This window comes from Elgaria multicarinata, chromosome 1 (genome assembly GCF_023053635.1).
Source record: "Elgaria multicarinata webbii isolate HBS135686 ecotype San Diego chromosome 1, rElgMul1.1.pri, whole genome shotgun sequence".
Taxonomy (NCBI): domain Eukaryota; kingdom Metazoa; phylum Chordata; class Lepidosauria; order Squamata; family Anguidae; genus Elgaria; species Elgaria multicarinata.
In genome coordinates this window covers 148,416,637-148,423,614 of record NC_086171.1, presented here as the reverse complement: position 1 = coordinate 148,423,614, position 6,978 = coordinate 148,416,637, and positions in this window count along the sequence as shown.

Genomic DNA, 6,978 nt, shown 5'->3' with positions numbered 1-6,978 from the left:
AAGGCTAAAGCTCAGAATGAGTTGAGATTAGCGAGGGATGCTAAAAGCAATCAAAAGGCTTTCTTCAGATATGTGAGTAGTAAAAGACAGAGGAAAGAAATGGTGGTTCAACTGCTTAATGAGGATGGCAAATTGATAACAGATGACAAAGAAAAGGCTGAAGTGTTCAATTCCTACTTTGCCTCAGTCTTCTCCCAAAAGCGGGTCTATGACCCACCTGGAAAAAGCGAAGCAGAAGTTGAGGGGGCAGGATTGCAGTTTGAGATTGATAAACAAATGGTCAAAGAACACCTAATTTCCTTGAATGAGTTCAAATCTCCAGGGCCCGATGAACTGCATCCTAGAGTAATGAAGGAGCTAGCGGAAGAACTCTCAGAACCTTTGTCTATTATCTTTGCAAAATCATGGAAGACGGGTGAGGTGCCGGACGACTGGAGGAGGGCTAACATTGTCCCTATCTTCAAAAAGGGCAAAAAGGAGGAACCTGGGAACTACAGACCAGTCAGTCTGACATCCATCCCTGGGAAAATTCTGGAGCAGATTATAAAGAAGTCAATCTGTAAACACCTTGAAATCAATGCGGTGATCACTAGAAGCCAACATGGATTTGTCAAGAACAAGTCCTGTCAGACAAATTTGATCTCATTTTTTGATAAGGTAGCCTCCCTTGTGGACCGTGGGAACGCTGTGGACGTCATATATCTTGACTTCAGCAAAGCTTTTGACAAAGTACCACATGACATTCTGATTAACAAACTAGCTAAAAGTGGGCTGGATGGAACAACTATTAGGTGGATTCACAGTTGGCTACAGAATTGAACTCAAAGAGTACTTATCAATGGAACCTTCTCAAACCCAGTGCTCTTCAACATTTTTATTAAGGATTTGGACGAGGAGGTGCAGGGAACGCTGATCAAATTTGCAGATGACACAAAATTGGGTGGGATAGCTAATGCCCTGGAAGACAGAAACAAACTTCAAAGTGACCTTGATAGGCTGGAGTGCTGGGCTGAAAACAACAGGATGAAATTTAATAGGGATAAATGCCAAGTTCTTCATTTAGGAAATAGAAACCAAAGGCACAGTTACAAGATGGGGGATACTTGGCTCAGCAATACTACAAACGAGAAGGATCTTGGAATTGTTGTAGATTGCAAGCTGAATATGAGCCAACAGTGCGATATGGCTGCAAGAAAGGCAAATGCTATTTTGAGCTGCATTAATAGAAGTATAGCTTCCAAATCACGTGAGGTACTGGTTCCTCTCTATTCGGCCCTGGTTAGGCCTCATCTAGAGTATTGCGTCCAGTTCTGGGCTCCACAATTCAAGAAGGACGCAGACAAGCTGGAGCGTGTTCAGAGGAGGGCAACCAGGATGATCAGGGGTCTGGAAACAAAGCCCTATGAAGAGAGACTGAAAGAACTAGGCATGTTTAGCCTGGAGAAGAGAAGATTGAGGGGAGACATGATGGCACTCTTCAAATACTTAAAAGGTTGTCACACAGAGGAGGGCCAGGATCTCTTCTCGATCCTCCCAGTGTGCAGGACACGGAATAACGGGCTCAAGTTAAAGGAAGCCAGATTCCAGCTGGACATCAGGAAAAACTTCCTGACTGTTAGAGCAGTGCGACAATGGAACCAGTTACCTAGGGAGGTTGTGGGCTCTCCCACACTAGAGGCCTTCAAGAGGCAGCTGGACAACCCTCTGTCAGGGATGCTTTAGGGTGGATTCCTGCATTGAGCAGGGGGTTGGACTCGATGGCCTTGTAGGCCCCTTCCAACTCTGCTATTCTATGATTCTATGAAATGACACACAGGATATCCCGGGAGCAGGCAGGGATGACCCCAGGATAAACCTTAGGTCTAGCTAAGGCCAAATAGCGACAAGTGCTGTAGATAAAACATCTCATGCAGGAGAGCGGTCCACTAAAAACTCTTCAAGTCAACAGACCAAAAGCCTACCCAAACTGACAAAAAGGCAAGAAATGGGGCTAAATGGACTTCCTATGGCAGGGAGTTCCACAGCCACAGAAAAAGGCCTCTCCATCCCAACCAAAAGTGTCTCCACAAATGGTAGGATACAATGAAAAGATCCCCATGCAGATCATAAGGAGTGGATAGGTTTGTAAAAAAGACAGTCTGTAAAATTCATCATGATCTCTACCCCATTTATGCTATTTGAGGCCTATAGATAACCAGAAGACATTTCAGGCTATCCACAATGAGCTTCAAATTGATTCACTTTGCCAGAATCTGTTAAAAGTCTGGCCATCAATCAGTAGCCTGCATAGATCTGTATCCAAAGCTAGCAGCTGAGTAGGCTAGTGGGATTTATATGGCATTAGTTTTTGAGATGAGGCAATAAAGATCTTGACATTACCTGCTTTCAGTACAGGTACCACTGGACTGCTATCAGTACGTAAGAACATAAGAAGAGCCATGGTGGATCAGACCGAGAGTCCATCTAGTCCAGCATTCTGTTCACACAGAGGCCAACCACCATGGGGATTCTGTTAGTGTCTTTTTTTTCTATTTTATTCCATTGTATTACAGAGTTTGTGTATGTGTATTTCTATTTATGTATTTTTGGTTTATGCATTTGTAGTTTATATGACCATAATAGTGGAAACAAGAGCTTCGGCTATTGGACAGTATAAAAATGTAATAAATAAAGTAAAATAAATAAAATAAACAATTAACAAACTTATCTGCTCAAAGTAAGCCCTATTGCTTTCAATGGACTCCTAGCTAAGTGTGTCTCTGATCCTACAATGCATTACAATCCTCTACATATCTACTCAGAACTGAGTGTCATTGATTTCAGGAAAGTAGGTATAGGATTGAAGTCTTAATATATTTTGCAGAATATTATTTTGGTCTTCAAGATTTTTTTAATGCATAGCACCTATTACAATAATGTTTGAAAAATTGTTAAAAATTCGTTAAAAATCTATATTCATATACACATACACAAACTCTAAGAAAATACACAACACTAAGAAAATAATCATCCAACATGTACTAAGCCTCATGTGTTTTAATTTCCCCACACATATTTAAATTGAGTTGAGCAAGGATACAATTGCATTAGAGTGAAATGGAATGATGACAGAATACCCTTTACCCTCCAAGTCCCATCTTTTGTCTCGTGCTTTTCAGACTGTGAGCCTCTATTCATTTTATTTTGGGGGCAACAACTAGTGTACTTTGGGTGTTTCATACACACATACACACCTCATATTAATCACGGAATTTTAGGACAAAAAAAATCATCCCTAACCAGGCAATATAGAACAGCCTATTAAGTAACCAGCATCGGGCAATATATTGATGGATAAATAAATCGAGATTGGCCAATGTCTTCATACAATTCTGTACAGTGATGTAATGGAGCCAGGGGCATACAGGGACACAGTAAATGCCAGGCATAGTTCTCTTTTTAAAAAAATTATTTTTATCCAGACAAGACGGAGGTACTGTAGCGGGTGGTTCTTCTGTCCGGCGAGGTGATGTTTGCCCTGTCCTGGACGGGGTTGCACTCCCCCTAAAGGATTGGGTCCGTAGTTTGGGGGTGCTCTTGGATCCAGAACTGTCACTTGAGGCACAGGTGAACTCAGTGGCAAAGAGCACCTTTTATCAGCTCAGGCTGATATACCAGCTGCGCCCTTATCTGGACAGAGATAGCTTAGCTACAGTTATCCATGCTCTGATAACCTCTCGTTTGGATTACTGCAATGCGTTATATGTGGGGCTGCCTTTGAAAACGGTCCGGAAACTTCAACTGGTACAAAACAGGGCAGCATGGTTACTAACAGGGACTGGCCGACGAGACCACATCACGCCAGTCCTTTTCCAGCTTCACTGGCTGCCAGTCCAGGTCAGGGCCCGATTCAAAGTGCTGGTATTAACATTTAAAGCCCTAAATGGCTTGGGGCCAGGCTATCTGAAGGAACGCCTCCTCTCGTATGTACCTGCCCGGACCCTAAGGTCATCCTCAGGGGCCCTTCTCCGCAAGCCCCTGCCAAAGGAAGTGAGGCAGATGGCTACCAGGAGGAGGGCCTTCTCTGCTGTGGCACCCCGGCTGTGGAATGAGCTCCCTAAGGAGGTTCACTTGGCACCTACGTTATATGCTTTTAGACGTCAGGTGAAGACCTTTTTTATTCTCCCAGCATTTTAACAGTCTATAAATAAATTTTAACTTGGTGTTTTAAATTTGTAATTTTGCATTGCTGCTCTTTTTATCTGGTTGAGCTTTTAAATTGTATTTTATATTATGGTTTTATACTGTTGTTTTATATTTTGAATGTTTTTAATTTTTGTGAACCGGCCCAGAGAGCTCCGGCTATTGGGCAGTATAGAAATGTAATAAATAAATAAATAATAAATAGTGACATTTCAAAAAACAAAACAAAAAAATTATAAAAAGAAAAGTGTGAGAGAGATTATATTTAGGGTGGATTCCTGCATCGAGTGGGGGGTTGGACTCAATGGCCTTATAGGCCCCTTCCAACTCTACTATTCTATTATTCTATATATTGCATTCCAACTACTCCTGCTAAAGTTCTCTCTTAAATACAGCTATTAAAGGTGCAGACGCCTTGTCCTCTTTTGCATTTCGTCAGCCTGACAGAGGATCATCCAGGAACTCAACCTATACAGAACTGGGTCCAGTAAAAGAGGTAGCAGAAAGCCCCATAAGGCTGACAGAGCTATAAGATGAATCCCCTATCATGGAGGTGACAGGAAACCAACAGCAGAGTTGGCCAAAGACCAGATTATCCCCAAATTGAGTCTGCACCAACAATTCCTCTGAAATTACTGCCTTTATATTTCTTCAGCCAAGATAGCTCCTGGAAGTCTATCCTTAAGGACCATATTCTGCTAATAGATGTTGTGACTTTGATTCCATTAAAGAGGCAGTACCTGGGCAAGCAGCCAGTCAAACATTTCTCCTTGGTTTCCATACAGGACCTGCAACATTAGCACATTATGGGGTCAGCTTGAGGAAGACCCAGGAGCCTTTCTTGCAAGGATCTGGTGGGTGCAAATAAAACAGGAAATGGCTACCCCTCCCCACAGTCCCTATCTGGATTCCTTGTCCTATCCCACCCCCTCCACTGCTATTTGCAAGAACTTTAAAAAATGCATTCACACATCTCCACTATAGTGTGTGTAGTTTCCCCCCTCAGCCTGGAAATCATACTTCGTACTAGCATAGCGGTTGAGTTGATTTTTCCCGTATTCCTCATCCAGTTCTTTTGGCAAGTGCCCTACCTTTGGAAATAATAAAAATAAAAATAAATATTTCTTACCCGCCTTTCCATTTTGATTAAGGCATTAATTTTAGTTGTAATATTATGTGGACATTTAATAGGTTTGCTTCAAAAACACTTTAAAAGTGGGGAATAGATATTCCATCTATCAATATACGTAGCTATTTCCTGTGTTACATGTAATGCCGGTAATCACAATACCACATTTACCAAAACGCATAACTGGTGTGGCGCTCTATAAATCATCATATATCAGAATGAAATATACACATCCTACAGGATACCACTACAACTCTAAATTCCTTCCTGTGAGCAATGTGCATGTATATACTTGAAGTTTTGTTTTGCTCTGAACAAAGTACCCACTGTGAAGTTCATCTACAGGCATTCTGAAAAATATTGTAGTATAAAACAAATAGTTAATAGCTATAAATTTATAGCCACCCTTGTATTGATGACTGACCCACCCACATTGCCATGACCTAACATGGGATATGGTGCAACTCAGCACCCAATCACAGCACACCACCATCAATATACAAAACTCATACAGGGAGACTATAAGTCAGATGACAAGGAGCACGATTCAGAGTTAGAGATAGGCAACTTGGTGTTCTCAATGTGTTTTGGACTACAGTTCTCATAAGCCCCAGCCAATATGGTCAGGAATTATGGGAGTTGTAGTCCAAAACATCTGGAGGACACTGGGTTGCCTTCCCATGCATGGAGTTGTATCTCACTGGCTTCATGCCATGCATACTTACAGCTCACAAGGGTTACTCTGGAATCTATGGGAAAAGGGCAGTTTACACAAAACCAATTACCTAGAAACATTTATTTAAATATTTATAAACGGCCTTTCCAGACCAGGTCTATGCAAGGTAAGAAAAAAGATACAAGTATAAAAATTAAAAAAACAATATATTATCATAAAACTTTAACATTAAAAATATACAAGAGACCAATACAACATTGAAAATAATACAGCCAGTATAATGGAACCAGTCTCCAGAGCCACTGTAATAAAACTTCAATCAAACAGTAGCATGACCAATAAAACATAAATTAAAAGCCCGTTCAAAGCTTTGAGTTCCACAATATAGGGCCCCACTACTGAGAAGGACCTGCCCCTACTATCTGCCAACCTAACTGATCTGAAAGGTGGAGCAACAAGTAAAGTCTCTGACGTTGATCATAAAGAATGAGCAGGTTCATATGGCCTCAGGTAGTCCTTCGAATAACCTGTTTATCACTTTAAAGACCAAAACCAACACTTTGAATTGGGCCAGAAATGCATCAATAACCAATGCAACCAGTAACAAGTTCTGACTGCACATGCCGCCATCTTCTGCACGCCAAACAGGCAGTCCGCAGCCACTCCATTTGGAAAATGAAAAGAAGATGACCGCTGACCATAAAGAAGATCTCCAGCAGCAAGAACATTGCCAGAAGTGGTGGTCGCTCTTGCCGGCGGACACTATGGTCCCCGCCATTTTTTGCCATTTTCCAAATGGAGTGGCTGCCAACCGCCCATTCAGCGTGTGGAGAATTGCGGGCTGTATGGTTAAACTGTGCAGAGGTAAGTGTAGCGGTAGCTAGTACATGCATAGTTGGGACTACCTCTGCTTTCTTTAGATAGGGTCACACCTGGCAGACCTCACCACTACCACTACTTGTGCTTCCACAGACAGTATTAATTCCAGAAG